The sequence below is a fragment of the Anolis sagrei genome, chromosome 4 (genome assembly GCF_037176765.1).
Source record: "Anolis sagrei isolate rAnoSag1 chromosome 4, rAnoSag1.mat, whole genome shotgun sequence".
NCBI classification, from domain to species: Eukaryota; Metazoa; Chordata; class Lepidosauria; order Squamata; family Dactyloidae; genus Anolis; species Anolis sagrei.
In genome coordinates, this window is record NC_090024.1 from 40,987,676 (window position 1) to 41,012,131 (window position 24,456).

Sequence of the window (24,456 nt, forward strand, 5' to 3'; positions counted from 1 at the left end):
AAGAAACTGCACAGGGTACATGACACAACTTGGTATATTGCTACTGAGAAAGTGGCATTACCCACACCTCACTTACATGTTCACACCAGCTAGATTACATGAAAATCTTCACAGTAACTCAACCCAATTTAATTATTCTGTAAATCTTAGCTATGCTGCTACTAGTGGATTAATCTGTTTATGCAGTTAGCTTCTATGCTGGGGCCATGTAGCACTAATCCGTGAAAGGCCTACTGTTCCTTTTCATCTTGAGATCATTTGTCTCTGACTGTGCTGATGTCACATTTTAATGAATTTTAGCAATCTGAGTAATGCCAGATAACCAGACTTGTAACTCCCTACAGCACAGCATGCTGTTTTCATTGCAATACAAACAAAAAGGGGGAAAGGGGGTGGAGGGGAGAAACTCATATTCCCCAGTTCAGGTAGGAATTATATAAATTAGGAGAGGAAGGTAAAATGGGATTCAAAACACCAGGCTGCTCAATTTCATAAAATCTTTAATGACCATATAAATTAACCCTGGAAAGGCAAAAGGTCACAGACATGCATTTGCATACTCTCCTCTATTCACTTGTGATAAGCAAAGCTTTTACGCAGGGAACATGATACAATTAACCCTTCAGGAACCAAACCAAATGCAACTACCGACATTTTAAGTGTCAAGCATTAACTGAAAATTACACACTGCATAAAATTTTCATTGTAAATGCTACAGTGATTGAAAGGGAAAATTGTGGCCCCTTCCGCACCCCATGTTTTATTAATAACAGTCTGACAGCAGAATGAAATATCCTCTGTCATATGGAGCAGCTGAGCACAGAAAAATTGCTACTTAGTGCTTTACTTGCCTAGACTGCAGTGGAGCTGTACGTACAAGCAAACAATTGGAATCAACAATGTCAACCTACCAAAAACAAAAAACAAAAAACCAAAACACACACACATACACACACACACAAAATTCTTCCTATAACTTACACATTTAAAAAGTGATCAAACTCTTTTACATTGATTTATTTGTGTTGAGTGTGCTATAAAGTAGCTGTCAATTGTCATTTTATCCAACTTTACAGAAAAGAGGAAGGGGGACTGCTTTAAATTAAATAAAATGCATTAATGGTTAGCAAATCTGGAATAAACAATTCTCATGTCATTAGCATGCTTATTTCTTCTTCTTTCCCTTCTCTCTCTGGTATTACTAATCAAACACTGTAGACTCCCTCGCCACAGCTGGAAGCAAGGCTCTGTTTATCAAGGTGAGGGGGGTGCACAATTTGGGGTGCTGTGAGCCTGTGATCCTGACTAGACTGGGCTGTGTTAATGGCAAGTACATACACACACAGCTTGCACATCATCACAACTCATGGCCCAATAGAGCCTGCAGCATTGCCATGCACTGTCATGGATATCTTTCTTTTTTTCTAGATTTATCAGTCCATTCTTTTTCCGCAGGACAAAATGTCAAAGTGATATTGAGTGAGGAGGGCACAAAATTGTGAAGGCTGTGATAGGAAGTGTTAATAAAACAGATGGTGCATAGGGCGGGGGGGGGGGAGTGGAGAAAAGAGAAAATCATGAAGGTACCAAGAGAAACAGCCCTACTATCATCATCTGGGTCTCATCAGACAATTTTTCAGGGTGCTCTTTTTCTGGTATGTGTTTTAAGTATGAGAGAAATTCCCAGACATGTTCTCCTATACATCATCATGGTGTCTGACCTCAGCCTGACCCTGGCAACAGTTTGAGAAATCTAAATGTGAACAAAGACTCTGTGTCAGCAGCAGGGAGAGATTGCAGGGTAGACTTTCCCCCATCAACTTAATCGCAAACAGCAGTTTTTAGGCCATAACTTTACAGGGCTCCACCAAGCCACAAACACATAACCTTTGGAGGTGAAACTGCCCTCAACCCCCTCTTTCCTTCTGTGATTTTTCTCAGTCCTCTGGTACTTCCTTTGATGTTGCAAGGCAATTAGATCTAATGTCGAAGTACTGCAAGCCTCTTTTATGGTTTTGAAGGTGAGAGCTGTTTATTACAGGTTGGCTCCTGGGGGCCATAAAGGCTTTGCAAATTTTAATCATGCAAAAAACTAATCAAATGTAACTTATACACACCATAAAAATTAATATCATTATTATGCACTGTTTAAATTGGCAATCTTGGTTTTCCAATGGTAGACATAGTCAGAAAAAATGGCATTCACGTGAGAAATATATTCGCTTTTCTTTTTAGAAAAAATATTCCATAGATAACAGAGTTGTTTTAACTGTCTTCAGAAAAGCAATGAAAGCATACAGGGTTTTTTGTTTTTTTTTTTGCAGTGTGTCACTCCTGTAAGTATCATTACTGAAGTATAGAAAAATGTAACTATTACATACACAAACATGAGATATTTTACTCTCAGACTTTAAAAAATAGCAAATAGAATTAGCTACCAATGTCTTTAAAAACATTAATTTTCTTCTATATGTTTAACTGTAATTCTACTGATCAAATCTGCAGAGACCTAAGGATATTGAATTTGCATTTCTATAGCTGAAAGACATATACACTTTAGATACAAGCAATTCCTCACAATTCCTCAGAATATGTTTTAAATTTACATGAATTCTACCTATATATATTCTTTGAAAATAAGTAGAACATGGAATCCAGTCATATTTTAATAGCTATCATAACACTCACCATTGCAATATGATATTCTATTCTCACCTGGTTTTGTTTTACCTAAACACTAAAATGTCTTTGAAGTCAAGTCCAAGTTTAACCACTGTCAGCCTTTTCTTTTCTGAAAGCAGTTGTGAAGTACATACAATATAAAAAGCTACAGTTAGGAATGCTTACCGTTACAACTGTAAAAGTAATAAATTCAGAAATGTTTACTAAAAGATTGTATTTATTTATTTAATACATGCGATTTTAAAGCGGGCAGCACTTTGAACAACTTAGTGCTGCCCACTTGGTATACTGGAAAGCTCTGTTTAAAATTATGGCCAGTTTCTACCAACTCTGATCTAGACGACTTGACCAAATAGTCTCAAACACATGAGATTCTGGATGGCAACTACCGTATATTCCGGCATATAAGATGACTGGGTGTGTATGACGACCCCCAACTTTTCCAGTTAAAATATAGAGTTTGGGATATACTCCTCTTCCAATGCACACCAAATAAAATTTTTAAAAGCATCAGATTTGATTTCAATATGGTAATTTTCCCATTACTGTACCTACTTCTCTGCCTCTCAGATCTCGCACCTGTGCAACTGCACCACTTCACTGCAGTCTTCAGGAGCAAGATCTGAGAGGCAGAGGAGGAGGTATAGTAATAGGATACAAGGGCGGGCCAGACAGGTAAAAGAGTTGTGTTTTTCTGGGCCCAGAGCCACTCTATCTCTTTTTTCCATACCCAGGTGCCCCGGATGCCTGCAGCTTGCTCCGCCCTTCACTTGCACCTTCCTAGTGAGATGCCCCTTCACCTCACCATCAGGATCACATTAAGTCCACGAATCCTGATGAATGGATTTTCTTCTACCACACTTGTACAGCATCGCCCTTAATGCTTTCATACAGTTAATGCATATGGAAGGGACACGGCCACTGCCATTTTTGAGCTCCCCCCACAATATGCAGCAACCACAGATTCTCCAATCCGGATTGGAAATTTCAGCACCCACTCTATAAGACGACTCCTGGCGTATAAGACTAGTCCTGCGTATAAGATGACCCCCATGCATAAGGCTTCTCCAGCGTATAAGATGACCCCTGACTTTTGAGAAGATTTTCTTGGGTTAAAAAGTAGTCTTATACACCAGAATATACAGTACTAAGTTGCTAGCCTAAAGATCTTCAGCTCAGAGCTGTTGGCACAACCATATTCAGGGAGTCGTTGAAGGATGCTTCCTTTTTTAAGGAAACAACAGGACCTTTAGATGTGAAGTATGAGACCAGGTGGTTGTACACAGACACTGCAATCCAGTTTGGAAATAGATTTAAACACACTGCTTTCGCTGTGGAATGCCTACACGGAAACTGGGACACTGGCCACAGTAATTGAATCCAGAAACTGCAGGGTCCGCAATTACACAGATTTTTTTTTTCTTAATCAGTCCACTGAGATACACTGGGCAATGTTGCTATATCTCTCGTAATATATCCCTTCCCCAGTAAATTTGATCTTACTTGGGTTCTGCCTCAATGACTAGCATTACAAATAAAAAGGGCATTTTTCTTTCCTGAATCTCTTTCCATTTTATTTGATATGAGAACTCTTGTCAAGAAGACAACCATCATACCCTGGCCTTTTGCACCCTCACTTCCCTTTCTCAGACTACAGTTGGATAAGCATCACCTTTGGGATTTAACTCAGGGATGAAAACTCCGGAAAATTCTTACCCACCTTTAAAGTAGTTAAATATGTTTATACTTCTAGAAAAATATGTGGGTTAATAGATTTATCTCACCGTTTCTTTCCATAAGGAAATAATTTCGTCATATTCATAAGATTGATGTTAAATAGATTTCCCTTATTTTTAAACCTCTGGCACTAATATGAAGTTTTATAACATAATATCAGCCAATTAGAGCCAATGTTCATTAAATCAAACTAAGAAGCTGAGATTCAGAAACACTGCAAAATTATCTAGAAAATGCAGTTGCCTCATTTTTTTTATTTTTGGCCAGTCTAATACTTGAAATTAGTGTATTATTAGAAATATCAGCATAATACATGAACCACAAAAACTCATAAATTGAAAACTAAACTTAGAATGTTGGACATTCATTTTTAGTATACTGACTAGTGGCATGCATTCGGGTAAAACCTTGTCCCATTTCGTTTCTGGGTTTTTGTTATTGGGCCTGATCCGTTTTTGGTAAGCTTCCCGAAATTGGTAGGGTTGTTTTTGTTGCGGGGTCAAAAAATCAGCCCATTATTGGGAGGGGGGAGATTACTACCCACTGGATCCCCTTCCTGAGGCACTTGGCTACCTGGCAGTCACTGGCAGGTGTGCTTGTGGGGGTACTGCACGTCTTCTCTTCTTTCTCCTCCCTCCCTTGCACGTGCAATGTCCCACATTCACTCATGGGAGTAATGGCCAGGTAGCCCAACATGCAGACCTCAGCAAGCATGCTTTATTAGGGTGGAAGGAACGATTGCCCCTTCCTCATTTCCACTCAGAGAGTGTGGCAGGTGGTGGGGTGCGCGTGTGTGTGGTGGGGTGTGTGACTGTGCAGGTGCTCGGCTGCAGGCAGGCACTGACAGGCATGCACAAGCTTTCCAGGCCTGCCAGCATGCCCCACGCCACGCACTCTCTTCCTGGAAAGTGTGTGTGTGTGTGTGTGTGTGTGTGTGGTGGGGTGCAGGCAGGGCTGGAAAGCATGCACGCCTGTCAGTGCCTGCCTTTCATGTAGAGCTGAGTTTTGTTTGGGGAGGGGACTTCCCATTTCGTGGTTCCAAATAAACAGAAGACATTAAAGAAACAGAAGTAATGGTAAGAAGGAATTTTGCGCACATGACTAATACTGACCTGTTTTAAAAAGGGAGAAATCTATTATACAATGAAAGACCATGTATTTCTGTCATTAGAAACCTTGTGCTATTTGCCTTATGTATAATTTGCATAGTCAAAAGAAAGATAAATTCATAGGATCAAAGGGCCACATGAACCATGGTGTTCAACTCCTTGCTCAGCGAGAATCTCCAGCTAGAGCAGTGATTCTCAATCTGTGGGTCCCCAAATGTTTTGGCCTTCAACTCCCATAATCCTAACAGCTGGTAAACTGGCTGGGATTTCTGGGAGCTGTAGGCCAAAACACCTGGGGACCCACAGCTTAAGAACCACTGAGCTAGAGCATCCCCAGGAAGCAGCTTCAGAAACTCTTTTCGAAGTCATCCAGAGAATTAAACCCTGCCACTACTCTAGGCAATTTGTTCCATTGCTGAACTGCTCTTGCTGTCAAGAAGTTCATTTTAACGTTTGTTAAAAATCTATCCTACTGTAACTTGAAACTGTTAGACCTAGCACTACTTTCTGAGGAAGCAAAGAAAACAAGCTTGCACCCTTCTCATTGTTGCATCCATTGAGGCATTTATAGAGTGTAATCCCTATTGTAGGAATATTCTGAAAGTCTACCCACTCCACACAAACAGAATAATTTAAGAACTATGTTAAACGAAAGTGACTCCAAACATGATGTTTTGAACTTCAGTGAAAAACAGAATTCCTCTCTTAAGTTAAGACGAATCAATCTATAAACTGTGTGAATTATTAAAAATATGGAATATGTAAATGATCTCCAAGATCATTAAAAGAACTGGAAAATAATACACTATTTTTGAAAAGGCTTCAAACAAGTGAACAAAGAAGAGACCAGACCTGGACAACAAGTCAGAACTAGGGTGGTCAGATTGGATACAGGAGATATGGCTGAGAAATCCCTGACCCTTTTGCCCACTCTCCACTGGAGAGGTAAAAGATGTATTGGGATGGAATGATTGATCTTAAAGTTCAAGTTTGAAAAGCAGAAAGACTGGTACCATTGGCAATTTTAACAGCATATTATGGTACTTCATCCTGTATTTAAATATATTATGGATTAAAGTTACAAGAGACCCCTGTAACATCTAATCTGGCAACCCTAAACAGAGCTGCAGAATGATAAAATCTCAAATTGAAAAACTATGCAGTTGAATGATAGATGTGATATAACACAAAATAATCCCAATTCTTAGTCCCAAAGTTAGTAGACCCAACTGCTGAATGGTAAATCAAACTTTTACATAAATCTCATTGATTCAGTACGCCTATTTCAGTTAACGCTCTAACTGGAGGTCAGCTCTGACCAACAGTGCTGCAGAATTCAAAGAGGCACGAATAGAGGAACAAAAGGAAGAAAACATGCCAAGAGGAAAGCGCATCAAGCCAACCCTGACCAGGACCGCCTTCCACTTGGAAACAGGCGTCATCACTGCGGAAGAACATGCAAATCAAGAATAGGTCTCCACAGCCACCTACAGACCCACCGCAAAGACACTGCATTTGGAGGACCATCATCCTTGGGCTACGAGGGATATTAAATAAGTAAATATAGTTGAGACTCAAGAATTCAACTTTGGTCTTTATGTGCACATACTGAAGTGATACTACCAAATTCAGATTTGCAATAAATGCTAAGAAAGTATTTTGGTGGGACATAGTACAATACTTACTGAAATTATAAACTGTGTGCTGTATCCATGAAAAAAGAAATTAAGCTTGACATTAGGGACTGTTATAAAAGAGACTGGAAACATACAAAAACAAACATAATCTGCATTTCAGAGGTCTGTCTTATGCCACTGTTTGGAATACTTCATGCAGCTTCCTCAAGAAGAAGTTAAAAAAAAGTCATCTGAAATTACTGAATGTTGGTGGTGGCACATATTGTTTAAGGATTAGGCACTTCAGACTTTTAAATTTAGAAGAAATGTAACGAAGAAATGGGACAGATTATATGAATAATACGAAGTGAACTGAGATAAAATATTCTATATCAAAACACAGGAATCTGGAATAATTCAAATTGATTTTTCTCCTGTTGTTCCTCACACATAATTTGGGGGGGGGGGGGGGGGGCAATGGAAGTAGCCATGAATCTCAGAAGTTATAGCCTTCCAGATAATCTACTACCTTTCTCACTTGTCTGCCCTGGGTGACATTGGAAAGTGGGCAGCTTTGTATCTAGGAGGCTGTAGCCTTTCAAGATACTTTCTTGGTTCTTCCATGCCCACTCATGGTGAAACATCAGCAGGCAAGTATATTCAAAGATGGGTGGAGGGGAGAAGAAAGTGGTTTGTGGAGTTTTCTTTTCAAATGGGTGCTGGAGAATTAAAAAAAAATCTTCCACCCTCTTTTCCATTAAGAATTTGAATATTCTTTCAATTTCAATGCTGCATATAGGTGAGTCTAAATACTCTAAAGCAGGGGTCCTCAAACTAAGGCCTGGGGGCCGGATATGGCCCTCCAAGGTCATTTACCCGGCCCTTGCTCAGGGTCAACCTAAGTCTGAAACAACTTGAAAGCACACAACAACAACAACAACAACAACAATCCTATCTCATCAGCCAAAAGCAGGCCCACACATCCCATTGAAATACTAATACATTTATATTTGTTAAAATTGTTCTACATTTTAATTATTGTATTATTTTAAGTGTTTTTTGCACTTCAAATAAGATATGTGTAGTGTGCATAGGAATTCAGTCATGCTTTTTTCAAATTATAACCTGCCTTTCCAACAGTTTGAGGGACTGTGACCTGGCCCTCTGTTTGAAAAGTTTGAGAACCTCTGCTCTAAAGCAACTGTTTCCCCATTTTATAGAGGCAAAGTGATGGGTGACCCTAATACATTAAAAATAGACTTTTAAATAGGTTAAAAGGTAAAAGATCAGAAATAGATTTTTCAGTATAATATAATTCAAAATAATGTTGACTTATGACATATTTAAAGTGATGATTGAAATTGTAGCTCATTAACAAACTTAAAAAATTGTGGTAGAGTTTTCATCAGTGCCAACCTCATGCCATTCTCAACATTTAATCTGTTTCCTGTTTTGGTTTTCAATTTAATAAGCATTGAAAATCCACTCTCACAGAGATACACAGAAACAAAGGGGAGTAAAACTTGAAACGCAAACATGGTGACATATGGATGATATGATTTTTTGTTTTGCCTTTTTAAAATTTGCATAGCTCACCACTGCATGGTGGCCCCACAGAAAAGCCTGCCTGGCACCCCACAGAAGAGACATGCGCATCAAATCCTACCTGATCTTGGATGCCAGTCAGGGTCAGCATTGGCTAGTGGGAGACTGCCAATGAATATCGGATGGGAGACTGCCAATGAATATCAAGTGCTATACTGGAAAAAAAATGAAGGAAAAAAAAAAAGCAAAACCACCTCCTTGCCCGAGAAAACCTTATGAAATTTATAGGGCCACCATAAATTGACAAGATGACTTGAAGACACACACACACACACACACACATCAACTGGTAGGGTTTCACTGCAATGTCGGCCATAAAGGATGATAATTTTTTTTACTGATATCTAAAGAACACAAAACATTTTCTTTGACACATGGTTCAAGAATGCTATCACATGACCAAGGTAAACTGTGGGATTTTGGAAACGTTTATTTCACATAGCAGTACATGGTTCTATTAAGTACAAACATGTAAGAGGTTATACCTGAATTATTCTGAAGAAAGGCAGTATCTGCATTTCTATATAAATGTCGAAAAACACAAATACATTTTCATGCATTTAAACACATGGACTGCACTATGAAATTGGGGTCCATCTTGCTGCTCTGCCAATGATTATACATTGTGGTACCGTGTTAATTTTCGTTAACGTGGTGAAGGCTGCATCAAGCAGCTTTGCTCCATGTTAAACCGGATTGCCTCAGGGCTGAGTTTGGCCACCATAGAGCTGTTTCAGGAGTCGTTTGTTCTAAGGGTCTTCCAGACAGGCCCAATATCCCAGGATCTGATCCCAGATTTTCTGTTTATCCCAGATTACCTTGCAGTGTGGACTCATATAATCCAGTTTAAAGCAGAAAACTTGGGATCAGATCCTGGGATATAGGGCCTTTCTGGAAGGGCCCTTGATCATCAGTGCAGATGTACCTTAGGAGGATAGTGTCCAGATCGAGGGAGGTAATAGTACCACTCTATTCTGCTTTAGTTAGGTTCACCTAGAATATGGTGTCCACATAATTCCAGAAGAATATTAAGATGGAATGGGTCCAGGGGATGACCAAAATAATAACAGTTGCTGAGCTCATGCTTTATGAGGATCATGTTAGGAAGCTGGTTATGTTTAACCTTGAGGAGAGAACATTCAGAGGTGACATGCTAGCCACGTTTAAATATTTGAAAAACTATCATATTGAAGATGGAGCAAGCAAGCTCCAGAGATTATGTCACAGAGCATAATGTAGAGTCATCATCTTCTATGGAAATTTTTAAACAAAAGCTGGCTGATCACATGTTGTGAGTGTTTTGATTGTGTATTCCTCCATGACAGGGGATTGTACAGGATAGCCTTTGTGGTCTCGTCCAACTCTATGATTCTATGATTTTAGAAGAGAGACATAACACAGACCTTTTGATTAAAATGTTCAGACCCACCTCCACTTCCTAGGGTACACCACAGTAGTGAGTAAGGCAGATTTACTGGATGTACACATGCCTTATACACTATGTTAAATGCAGGAGAGGAAAATTTCTGAATAGCACAACTGCACATGCTTATCTTCACTTCTTGCATGCCTGAGGTAAGTCATCATGTTTATGGCTTTATGAAGCATCTGAAACCAGTTGAGACCAGCCTTGTGGACATATAGTTTCCTTATCTATGTTCTACAAATAGTTCATGGAAAAGACAGAATAAAATGGAAATAGCTAAAGGCACACAAAATTTAAACTTCTTGGTTCAATGTTTAAGGCACACAATTTGGAGAGGCATACACCATCCCCTTAACCCAAACAGCCAGACCCTCTAGTTTATTTTATAAACCACGAAGGGCAAAGAACCAACACATAAGTGGCAGGCCTCACCTCTCTGGAGTCTTTTCACATGCTTGGACTAAACCAATTTCCTAACAGAGTGATCACATTACTGGTTTCTAGATGCAGACAAAGTGTTTAATGATGTTTGTTGAGAGTATATGACTAAAATATTGGGCCATTATGGGGTGGGTTAACACTCCAGGAAGGCTGTTGGAGCCATCTATTCAAGTCAAAGGGCCAAACTGAAAACAAATGGTCAACTGTCAAATTTTATAGATATTCAAAAAGGAACAAGACAAGGATGCCATCTGTCAGCCTTACTGTTTATATGGTTATTAGAAATACTGAACATTAAAATCAGGGAAGATAGTGACATCAACAGAGTTAAAATAAAAGGATATAAATTTAAAGATAAGACTTATGCAGATGATCCTGGGCCCTTCCAGACAGGTCCTATATCCCAGGTTAGATCCTGGGTTATAGGGCCTGTCTGGAAGGACCCCTAGTCCACTTTTTAAGGAACCCAATATGAAGTATACACACCCAAATAGAGATTATTAATAGATATGATAATGTGTCGGGTTTTAAAATTAACAGGGAGAAATCTCTGTTCCTAACTAAAAATATGTCCAAGAGCAGTATTGATAACTTGGAGAAATTAGCCGTTTTCAAGGTAATGACAAAAGTAAAGTATCTCGGATTATGGTTAACCAAAGAAAAATGTAACTTATATCAAAATAATTTCGACAAAACCTGGAAGAAGGTGAAAAGAAATCTTGAAAGATGGCAAAGAATTCAACTTACCTGGTTAGGGAGGGAAGCAGTGATAAAAACAATGGTTCTATCTAAAGTGTTGTTCTTGTTTCAAAACTTACCAATTATTAAAGGAGTAAAAAAAATGAATTTTGGAAAAAATCTGCTTAAATTCATTTGGAAAGGCAAAAAAGTTGGAATTGCTTATAGGTATCTTATAGATGCGAAAGACAGAGGGGGCCTAGCACTTCCAAACTATTTAACCTCAGCAGACTAAAAGCCAAAACCAAAGTTACAACAACAACATCTGTTATAGAACTCCAGTATGCTGATGACAACGTCGCCTGTGCGCATTCAGAAGAAAACCTACAAGTCACTCTAAACACCTTTGCAGAAGCATACAAGAAGCTCGGCCTGTCATTAAACATCGAGAAAACCAAAGTGCTCTTCCAGCAGTCACTGGCCAATCCCTATCCAATGCCAGAAATACAGCTTAATGGTGTAACATTAAAAAAATGTTGACAATTTCCACTACCTTGGCAGCCACCTCTCCAGAAAAGTCAACATTGACACTGAAATTTGACACCGCCTGAGCTCTGCGAGTGCAGCATTTTTCCGAATGAAGCACAGAGTGTTTGAGGAACAGGACTTTTGTAGGGATACCAAGGTGCGTGTTTATAAAGCTATTGTCCTCCCAACCCTGCTATACACCTGCGAGACGTGGACTGTTTACAAACGTCACATGCAACTCCTGGAACGATTCCATCAGTGCTGCCTCCGAAAAATCCTGAAAATCTCTTGGAAAGACAAGCGGACAAATGTCAGTGTGCTGGAAGAAGCAAAGAGAACCAGCATTGAAGTGATAGTCCTCCGCCATCAATTCCACTGGATTGGCCATGTTGTCTGGATGCCCGACCACCGTCTCCCAAAGCAGTTGCTCTATTCAGAACTCAAGAACGGAAAACGAAATGTTGGAGGACAGGAAAAGAGATTTAAAGACGGGCTCAAAGCCAATCTTAAAACCTCTGGCATAGACACTGAGAACTGGGAAGCCCTGGCCCTTGAGCGCTCCAGTTGGAGGTCGGCTGTGACCAGCAGTGCTGCAGAATTTGAAGAGGCACAAATGGATGGCAAAAAAGAAACGTTCCTATAGGAAGGCGCATCAAGCCAACCCCAACCAGGACTGCCTTCCACCTGGAAACCAATGCCCTCACTGTGGGAGAAGATGCAGATCAAGAATAGGGCTTCACAGTCACCTACGGACCCACCACCAGGATACTACACTTGGAGGACCATCATCCTCGGAGTACAAGGGATCGCCTAAATAAGTAAGCCCTTCCAGATCTTAAATATTATTATGATGCAGCAAGTTGCAGTTGCCTTAAAGAATGGATCAAACCAGCGAACAGTGAGTTACTTAATTTAGAGGGACATAATATAAGATTTGGGTGGCATGCCTATCTGTGGTATGAAAAGGACAAGATAAATAAGGAATTTAATAGACATCTAACAAGTGCTACTCTTTTAGCAATGTGGAAAAGACAGAAAAAGGGGATTGAACCAAAAACTCCATTATGACTGAGTCCATTGGAAGCAGTATAAAGATCAAATACTCACATAGAATCAGGTACCTATAGGGATTATCTTACCAAAGATAAAGAGAAATGGAAACTTCTGAAACATGGCCATACAGCCTGGAAAACGCAGAGCAACCCAATGGAAACTTAAAAGGAGAAAAGAGTTAGGGATAAACGGCTGGTTTTGCTTCTATGAATTACATTATAGTTTTTTAAAAAGATGCAAGGGTAGGGGTAGGGGTTCAACTAGAAAATAGGAATTAGAGAACATTTTTCAAAAAGGGTAACAAAGACCTAATTTCCAGACTATATAAATATATTTTAGAATATAACTTAGAGGACTATCGAATAAAAACTGTGTTGATTTTGTGGGCTAAAAAATTAGGGAGAAATATTGATTTGGAGGCTAGGGAACATCTCTGGAAATGGGAGTTTAAATTTTTGGTTCAATTATAGAAAATATGTATAATATATTTTACAGAAGCTATATAGCCCCAGAGCTAATGGCCAAAATAGATAAAACTTGTTGAGGGGAATGCTGGAGGTGCAGGATGTAGGAAGGCTCTTTTTTCATGTTTGGTGGTCCTGAAATATAGTACAAAAAATAATATGATTACCAAAAAGGTTAAGAAAAACCCAGAAATTTGCCTTTTAGGATTCTTCAGAAAGAGTATTAGTGTAGGAGATGAAGAAATTTGCCAATACAGCTTTGTGGAAGAAAGCAAGACCAACAATCTTGGAAAGGAAAAATAGAGTTAACTATTAAAGATTGGAGAAAGTACTAGAGTATACCCAAAATGGTCAAGCTATCTAATGGTATAAGAGTAGGAAATGCTAAAGAATTTGTAAATAAATTGAGGCTGGCATTTGGCTATCTGGAAATGAAGACAAAGGTAGACTTGAAAGTAGTCACAAAGGGAATTTGTTAAGATAAGAAATAAGAGTAGATGTTTGTTAGATATGAGATTCACATTGAGTGGTGTCCTAAGTCTTGGGTGATGGGTTTACAGGTGTGGGGGAAGAGAGGGTAGGGGTTTAGTAAGAAGTGATAATTGTACAGTCATTAATATTTTGTATATGATTTGCATTTGATGGCTGTATAACATCTTGTTAACATTTTATTTTATTTTTTTACGTATTTTTCCTTTTATTCTTCTCTTTTTTTCATTTACACAATGAAATAATAATAATAATAATAATAATAATAATAATAACTAATTTATTAATAAGGTTAGCTACCCTATACCTATAATGTTATTTCAGTGAATTCTTTATAAAACTGAATATACTACTTAGGTTGTTATTACTTAAACCAGCACAATAAAATAAAGAATAGGATGAGAAATCATTTTAGAGCTGAGAAATCATGAAGGATAAAACTACTGGTCCACAGCTATACTCACTATGGTGAAATAATCTTTTAAAAATCAAGTATTTCTTACATGTAGCTTGACTAAAGCTAAGCCTGCTTTGGGGAAGGAGTTAAAGAGATCAAACATTATGAAGAGATCCCTCTGAAAACAGCAGAAACCAGGACTTGATTACATATTATGGCATAAATGCTTAGTTCTTTCTTCTATGTTCCTTGTATATAAGAAAGCTTTATGAGCATATTTATTTGAGAAGATGTCTGAGATATAACAGTCTTCACAAATGAGATTACAAAACATGTAAGTCTGCAATGTATTACTTAAGAATATAGTTATTATTTCTTCTAAGTTTAATATTTATGAAAATGAAGAATGGGATATATAGCAGAAACTCCGACTGGTGTTTGATTTTTTTTCTTTTTTTGTAAAGGATGTGATCAACACCCCTTTTCAGTAACCAGTAATATTTTCATTTGTAACACACTTGTATGATACCCTGCTATTCAAGTCTAGCATCCCTACATATAGGTGCAGGCTTCCAAATAAGAACTGGAACCTGAAAGCCTTAAAGGTTGCTAGGACAAGAGCTGGAATATATGTGAGTTGTGATGACTTCTTTTGAGTTCATCCTCTCATAAAACTTACCAAATTATGAATACATAATTCAAAATAAGAATGTACAAAATTCAGTTTAGAAAATTAATCTTCCACGCTCTATTTACAAAATGGAATCCATATAGTTTTTGAGACACTCATATCAAAAAACATTGTTTCTTTCCAACAAGAAAATTACAAAATACAACAAGAATGTTCTTTCTGTAGAGCTACTGAATAAATTTGTCATTAAAGTTTAAAAAAATGTTTTTGTAGTACAGGCTTTGAATGGATGATTTCTCCTAGCTTTTCCAAGAACGGGCTGTGATTGATAAATGTGGGAAAGCCCACAACTGTGATATGGGGGCTTAGGTTGTGGGCTCTTGGTCAAGTGCAAGGTTACATTAAATATAAATTATCTGTCTGTTACTTAAATATATACCCTTTACAACCAGGTGAAAGGCAAACAGGTCCTCCATTAACCACAGATGAACTTGCTGGCAAAAGCAAGAAAGGAGGCAGGCCATTATAATTTACATCTAGGAAGGAGAGGTATTTCATAGACTGTGCCAATCTTTTAGAATAACAGACTGTCTTGCTTGGGTATATGTGTATGAAAACTGGCAGTAACGATTTCAGTAACATTTGGTTCTTAATAAACAGTTATTGAAATGGCTATTTTATTTGTTTCTAATATTTACAACTTACTGTCACACAAGCTGTACACAAGATGAAGGATAAAAAAAGTGTCACACACCCTCTAATATGACCTGTAGTTAGATAGAAAACAGTTTTCCCAGTCACTGCTTGGCTTCCTGTCTGTGACCTCTGAAAAACATTGGAGGCCAGGGTTAATGGCCTTTCCAATCTCTGTGATAAGAATTCATTTTGTTCTATTACCAGCAGTTATCTCAGGAGCCTGCTGCATCACTTCAGCAGGGTTCAATCAATGAGAAGACCTAATGAAGTAACCAGCTGTAGCTCTATTTCACCTGGTCAACTCTATCAGACAAATAAGATCTATCACTCACACATCTTAAGAACAATCCTAGAAACAGCATCTTCACAAACGGAACCTGTATGCATATGGACTAATGATACCTCCCCATTCCTTTTCAATCTTCTTTTTTTAATGTGGTTTTTCTAAGAAAGGAATTGGAATCAAAGGGATTCTGAAATTGTGCATTCAGGGGATAATAAAGCAGTATTACAGAGCATCGGGTTCACAGAAATCTAACATAGTTTTCCATTAACCACAAAAACTTCCCTACAGAAGAGTCTGGATTCTTTCTTGCACAGAAGTTAAAAATGTACACATTTCCTTAATCGAGAAGTTATATTTTTATGAATAATTGTCTGTAATGCAAATCACATAGTACTTGGCATGAGTGGAATCTTCCCTAAATTCGTCAGTATCATTGAAAAGTGCCATGTGTAAATGGCAGCATCTACACTCACATTGGAAGAGGTAGCTTGAACATTACAATCAAGTTGTAATATAGTAACTAACACAAGCCACGGTGGAAAGATGATTGCAGTTAGTGCAACTTGGACAAATTACAAAGTAAAAATATCCCCAAAGCAATTTAGCTGGCAATGACTACTTTTTCCTTGGTCCATGAAAGCTGTACCATTCATAACTTTTATGAAATACTGCTTGACTGTAATGTGAAAGGAGGCTTTATTTCCTTGCTCCAGTGTTGGTAGTATAGTATCTCAAACTCTGGTATTCTAAGGAATCGACAACTTCTTTGTTTTACTTAATAAAATCCCCATATTACATTCATTTCAGGTGTACAATGGAATATATCACAAACCATTTTAAAAATAATAGAGGTGTTCACAAGAATTTGGGGAATAATGGGGTTAGTTTGGGGAATAATGGGTGACAAGCAGTAACTGAACAGTTGTTAATTTGCAGATCTACAGAAATTTTAAGAGCTTTAAATTTAGAAACCAATTCTAGTGTTTCTTTGGATTTTTATTTCTCTGAAAAAAACCCGAAAAATAAACTGGCTCCTCCTCTGAATGCATTTATAATCATCCCTCTGTAGCCATATTATTTAACCATCTATAGCTTAAACATATTCAAAATAAATGTCAAAAGAAAAACTTTGATTTTGTCATTTTATATAAGGGTCACAATTTTTCTACACCACTGTATATAATGCGACTTGAACATCCAAAAATGTATATATCCATGAGGCATCATGGAACCAAACTACACTGTAATTTGTAAGATATTTTTTCCTAGTAACACTATTGTCCATAACCTATCTTCTCACAGAGATGCTATTCGGTTTTCTAGTGCTATACAGTCTCTCAAAGCATTGTGACAACTAATCAGCATAATAATTATAGCAACTGTACACTCAGTAATCCAAGGGTTGGTTCTTATCAAATTACACACAACAGGAAGGGTATCAGAGTACTCAGGAACCCTTAGTTTTGCAGAAATAAAAACAACATAGAAGCAAAAACATCTCAATGAGTGACAATAACATGAACAAATAGAACAAATATATATGGAAACCTCTTCTTCTAGATTGGAAACCCAAAACCACCATGAATCACAACTCTCAAACAAGCATTGGGGGAAAATGTGTCATTCCTCTCCTTCTCCCCAAAAACTTTCCCTCAACTACAAGTCTTCTGCTTTAGGCCAGACCCTGGAACAGGAGCAAATACTGCTTCAGATCCTACTACAGTTACAGTTTTAGAAATTGTCTTTGGTTATTAATTAGTAAGTCATTCAGTTGTTTATTGTCTATGATGAAAAGTAATTATGCATTCAATAAAAAGAATGCCTATATGCACAATCATATAAAATCATAGTGTAAATCAATTACTTTTCCACATATTAATATATTGCCACTTACACAAAAGCATACACTGATTAGCCAACAGTAATTATTTGCCACAATTACCTGCATTCTTGCTACCACTGACCGTGTACCCTAGGAGGTTGTACATTGGAAATAAATCTGTAAGCATCTTGCACCTGGAGGGTAAGGTTTGGGGTGATTTCACTGGTATTGGAGCAATAGGGTCAAGGGCCATCATAATAAAATGGATGGGTATAGACAATTAGTGACTATGCCCCTTCATGTCACCCCCCCCCCCCATTTTCTCAAAACTGACCAGTCATTTGCCTCCTGACTTAATTATAGATTTAAGAGTCTGACCTGACACATATACCTGGCTGAAGAAGCTGGGTAAGTTAAATCTCTTCATGGGTTACCAGTCTGCTACCAGATCATATTTGTATTAGCATACAGTTGAGGTTGTTGGTTTTGATATCTTTTATATATTGTATAATGTTGTTGTTTTGTTTTATACTGTTGTTATGTATTTTAATGTGTTACATTTTAAACAGTGTTGATCGGGCTTGGCCCCATGTAAGCCACCCCGAGTCCCTTTGGAGGCGGGATGCAAAAATAAAGTTATTATTATTATAGTAGTACAATTATAGCTTTACACAGGGTGTGGCTAGTTGAGGCATTCTTGAGCTTAGTTTGTCTGAATGGCAAAGCCATTAAGGGTCATATCACAAAGTGCTCTGAAAAGTCCTTTTGTTTTAATAGATGTTTGTCAAGTGGCATGGGAAATAGTGCATAAATGAACCCTAGAGATCCCTGGACAGACAGAACAAATTATGTTCATTGGATTCTAGTCAATGAAATAATTATTTTTAATTCACAATTTCTTAAAATCATGAATATTAAAACAATTATCTTATAACTATATTAAAGAACATAGATTTCTCTAGGATACCTGTATACCCCGAAAGAGTATTGAAATTTCTATGCTGCATATGGAAACAGATAACTTCATGCCTAGCAGGCATTTTGGGAACATCTGTCAATTTTTTTATGGAATGTACTGATTGTGGGCTATTGATTGCATTTAAACAAAGTTGTTGAGAAAAAAATCAGCTAACAATTCGTGTAGAAAGGGTTGATCAATATTTAAATGACTCTCTTTATTGATTTAAAATTAACTTTCAATTAAGAGATCTATAGGACTCTTAACTGCGACACTTATCCATTCAAGAGAAAATAAAGGTACATTTATCGATACACTTAAACAGCAGTGGCTGGTTTTCTATTGATTCAGTCATTTGTGCTGGGATTCGTTAGCGTCATCAGGCTTTAACTGGCTTACTAGTTTTTCCTAGTGTACAATACTGCAAGATGAAAGAATGCACGGAACACTGGAAACACAGAGAACCAAGGGAATATAGAGACATAAGAGAAGGTAATCTTTATTATTTTAAAATCTTTTAAAATGAAAGCTACATTAATTTCTTTCAGGACCCTATCTTGATTATATAAATGAATGAACAAAAATGAAAAAGACATGTCTGAACGCATAAAAGGACTGCAAAAAAAAAAAAAAAAAAAAAAGAAGAGAGAGAGAGAGAGAGAGAGAGAGAGAGAATGTTTTTGCATATTGTATAGAGAGCACCTCCGTCCTTGTTAATGAACCGAATTGTTCTTTGGCATTCCTTTAACATAATTAGAGGTCTTTTCAATATACTCCTGGGGAAATACTAAAATATATTACTACAGCTATGTTCTGGAACACATATACATGAAAATATGTATATGGCTATGGAAAAATCACAGGATAACAATATGTGTAGTGGTGTATTTATGTGTATGGGGATATTCCAAGAGAACTGTGAAACATAATCTTCCATACGTTTACATGATAATAAATCAATTCAAATCCAGGGGGAGGGGTCAGTCTCAGGTAAATCTGCATAGAACTGCAGCCAGATGCTTCAATTCTAAACACACTTAGTATGGAGCTACATTGAAAATTGTGAGAATATTCTTTCCACAATATCCTTCTAAGTAATCATGTCTAGGATGACAATTAATTTTTAGCTTTATCAATAAAGAAAGCATTCCAATACTGTGAGCTCTGATTTAGAATATATAGCAAAGGTGTGCCTTCATATTTATTCATGTACAGATGTAGTATCCCTTATCTGAAATGCCTGGAATCAGAATTGTTCTGGAATTCAGGGTGGGGGTGGATATTGGAATACTTGTATTTACATATACAATACATAATGTGGAATCGCAGCCTGAAGTTAGTTTTATAGCAAAGGTGTCACAAATGTAGACAGTTTTAGATTTTGGAGTATTTCAGATTTCAGAATTCTGGATAAAGGATGCTAAACCTGGACTGAATAATATGCTCACCAAAATATGTGTGTGCACATACATAGACATAGGGTGCTTACCAAACAAAACCTTTTTATTACCAAATGTTTTAACTTTTACCTTTTTCAGTTGCTCAAAATGAAAGCTTCATCCAAAGTGGATGTAGACATTCCTAAGTGGATGATATGTATTGTCCTCTAAATGTAGATCAGAAAAGTTTAAATGCATCTGTGTCTGTCTATCATTCAAGTTAAGCTAAATGTATCACATAGACAATAAAGATCAAAGTTATATTCAATTTATTTTCATTACATTTAATATGGAATAATAAATAATAAATCTTAGTATTCTGATTTGTTATTTACAGACTAAAATGGAAGGTAAAAATAACTAAATATGACCAAAACTTCCTATAGAAGCTTTCCTATGCAACAGTGCAAGATTGATATGAAATAGGGTGAAATGAGGTTGACTTTACATGGCCTTGTTTTACTAGACATGACTCTTTCTTTTGTGTATGCGTGTTTTCTTTCTTCAGTGGCCCAGAAATGTCTGTGCAGTGAATCAGTACTGTCCCACATTGACCTTTTCATTACCCATTCATCTTCTATGATACAGTTATCAAGCAGCAGAATGAAAATAATATGGTTACATTAAAACATCGGATCATTCTAAGTATAAATACTGCTATAGTTTAGCTATATCGTTTGAATAAAATGAATTTAAAGTTAAATCTGCTGCATTTCTCTAAATACTATGAGGCAAAAGTCTTTAAAATGTTAATTTCACAGCACCTATAATTGTACAATATTAATTGTAGGAGCAATTCAGAAAAAATTAAATACATTTTAATCCCATCAAAATTAACAGGACTTGAGTACTTAGCTTTATACTTAAATCCTATTAAATTTCAATGGGATCTAATTTTTTTCCAGGCTAGGTCGTTGTGCTCTTTTTATTATCATTTCAAGTTCAACTGTACTTTGGAATGTTTTGCTGGAGATTCTAAGTTGGAATGATTTAAATCAAAGAGATTTATATCAGTACTATAAATCACAAGTTCAAAGAGTAAGAAAAAAGACGGCAATCATGATTCCCATTTCTACTTATATTTTCAATGCAAAAGTTCATGCCAGTTGGTTGGTAAAACCTGGAAACATACTGATTTAAAACTAATGGATTATATGAAATTTAATATAGCTAGAAGGATCGGGTCCTCCCTTTCCCTTTAGTCCCCCCCCCTTAAACACTTAAAATGATTGATTGATTGAGTATATTCCTTTTGATCCAATAGTATGTTCCAGAAATTTAAGATACTTCTTGAGATTTGGGGGTTTTTTTGTTTTGTTTTTTTGTCGTGTCAGGAGTGACTTGAGAAACTGCAAGTCGCTTCTGGTGTGAGAGAATTGGCCGTCTGCAAGGACGTTGCCCAGTGAACGCCTGGATGATTTGATGTTTTTATCATCCTAGTGGGAGGCTTCTCTCATGTCCCCGCATGAGGAGCTGGAGTTGATAGAGGGAGCTCATCCGCCTCTCCCCGGATTCGAACCTGCGACCTGCCGGCACAGGCGTTTAACCCACTGCGCCACCAGGGGCTCCGAGATTTGGGTATACTGCAGGGAACAAAGGGGGGGTGGGGAGAGAAGATGGGGAAATCTGGCTATGTGAATGGATATCTGATGTAGTGAAATGAAAGCTTTTATTTTCTAAAGCTTCAGAGTATAAGCAAAAAACGTATTTCAGCATCCTGTTCTGCATTGTCTTGTTTATTAATAGATGAAAAGACATTGCTCACTGTCATGAACAATTACCTCCAATACCTTCAAAATCTATATGCCTAAATCCTTGCAGATGCCAAGGATGGTATCTACTGGTCAGATTGTCTTTTTTGTTTGTTTTCTGTTTAATTTATGAAATAGAATAAAATAGTCATGAATACAATTCATAATCTTAGTAATATGTAGACTGTAGAACCTATTAAGATACGTACCTTAAGTACCTTAAAATTAGCAGAATACTGCAATTCAGTGGATTTTGTGACTGAGACTTAGAATTTAAAATCTGTTATGGAGGGAGGAATCTAGTTGGCTCGTGAAAACAGGTGTCCTTCCAGTGATGATAAGAACTCTGCAGTAAATGGCAGGCATGGGAAAGAGAAGTTTCTATTACATATAGGGACCTGTTTACACAAAATCAATGTAACAACCCTGGACTTTGAATTATTTGGAAAGCAGGGAAACAAGATTATTCAAATCTCTAAGATAAATCTCAGAAAGTGCTGCTCAAGTTCACTTGTAGAACTTTTACATTTGTTTTTTTATTGCTATTTCTCTTTCTGTACTGATAACTCTGGAATGAAGGAATCACATGAATAGACAGGGATTACATAGAAAATACCACGGTTATGGCTCCTGCCCCTAACCTGATAATGGCATGGATTCTCCTTTATGACACTACTTGCATGTACATTGTATATGATCAGAAAGGATATCCCACACTACTGAAACCAAAGGTGAGTTAAACCCTAACTGTGCAATTTACATATCACTTACCCAGTTATATTGCCATGTGATTTAAACAGAGGCTGGATGGTGATCTGTCAGGGGTGCTTTGAATGCAATTTTCCTGATTCTTGGCAGGGGGTTGGACTGAAGGCCCATGAGGTCTCTTCCAACTTTATAATTCTATTATTCACATTCATTCATATGTGTTTAGCTGCAGTTTCATGACAAATGTATAATTAAGTATTCCACATTTAATTATTGTACAATTTTGGTTATAATAACAAAAACCCACTGTGGCCTAGTAATTTGCTGGGATTGAACAGGGTCACACTGCTGTCCCCGTCTCAATATTATCTGCTCCATCAGGTCCACTATATCAGGCCTGCCCATTCAATCAAACATGAGTAAAGGGAAGCTAGACAAAAAACTTCACATTTCTATGAAACTGGGATTCTCAACTGCATGGAAGCTTACAGATACACTACTATTTGCTTCCTTTTCAAATGATTAAGGTTTGGAGGTGTTGATAACAAGAGCAGGGTGAGCAGGTACATTTCTGAACCCTCGAAGTGATTTTATAAAGAGAGGAAGCCTGAAAAGAGGGGGTTAGCAAATTTTCATGGTCTACCTGGAAAAAATCAAGTCTAAACTCCTAATCAAAGCAGTCAATTTGTTCAAACCTTCTGGTAATATGTATTAGAAATACAAAACCCAAGGATGTTATAAATGTGTAAACATATTTCATAAAGACAATGTGATACTAATAAAAAGCAAAAAAGTATTAATTTTAAAAACATAACACAAATTCAGGTTTTTTCTTCCCTCCCTTCCCTGAAATGTGCCAACATTTCAGTCTATCTTAAAATTAACTATTGTTTTCGCTGCAGGGGTCAGAAATTATTTCTTCACCTTAGCAGAAATATACAATAATCTTGAACAGCCAAGATCTTACCTATAGATTATGTTTTTCAGTTTCTTTCTGAACATCTATATTCAGATTTATATTGGACCATGTTTAAAAAAACCCAGCAATCTTTTCATCCTCTGAAGAAATCTGTCATTTTAACATAATAAGTTGTACTCAAAGTCTGATTGACCTTTTCGGGGAGGGGGTTCAGACATTTTGCTCCTTGAATCTTAAGCCATAATTTAATCATAATAAGAGAGCAGATCTGTTTTGTGAGTGAATCATACCGAGAACACAATGGGAATCAATGTATGCCTAAGAGGCAAAACAAGTGATTCCTTACAATGATGGAAATAAATGTTATCTAATTTCTGAAATTCCTTTATCAAGCCTGATCTATCTCTGAAGAGTTTTGCTTCAGCTCTTTTATTGCATTTCCTATAAAGGCCAAAGTCTTTACTGATAAGACTGATTTTAGATATAGAGCAGGCATAACAGTCTATGGTAAGGTAGTTCATTTAAACATTTTACTGTGTCTGGCCTAGAGCATCCACTATGATTTCAGAGACCTTCACACCACTTAATCCCAATTGTGACACACATTAAAAATGCACAAGGCAGTAACATAGGATACAAAATTGTTTCTACATTCAAGGTGCTATCCTCACTTAATTTCAGTGCTCTACTGTAGGATAAAGCTTATAGACTATCCAAATATGATGTAATCTTATCAGACAATAGTACACAGTATATTTACATTAATTCTGATATGCTGCATTTCACTTTCAACAGGGAGCTGTATCAAGAACGAAAGAAGAAATTGTCTTCATCTGACAAGTTCACACAATCCCTTTTCTACAAAGGAAAAATATAGGACAGTTTATGATAATCAGTCACACTTATACCGAGTAGATGCTTTCCCTTGTTTCTATTTAGAACTAAATGCAATAAAAACAAAGTTTATTATTTATTTATTTATTTGACTTGTATACCGCTACTCCCAATTTGGCTCGGAGCT

At 37.2% G+C, this 24,456-nt stretch overlaps 1 protein-coding gene across 7 annotated transcripts in view; it reads right to left on the reverse strand.

Moving 5' to 3' along the window:
• Positions 1-24,456, reverse strand: part of ZFHX4 (zinc finger homeobox 4) — a 196,298-nt gene that overhangs the window by 30,842 nt on the left and 141,000 nt on the right. The window lies entirely within an intron of this gene.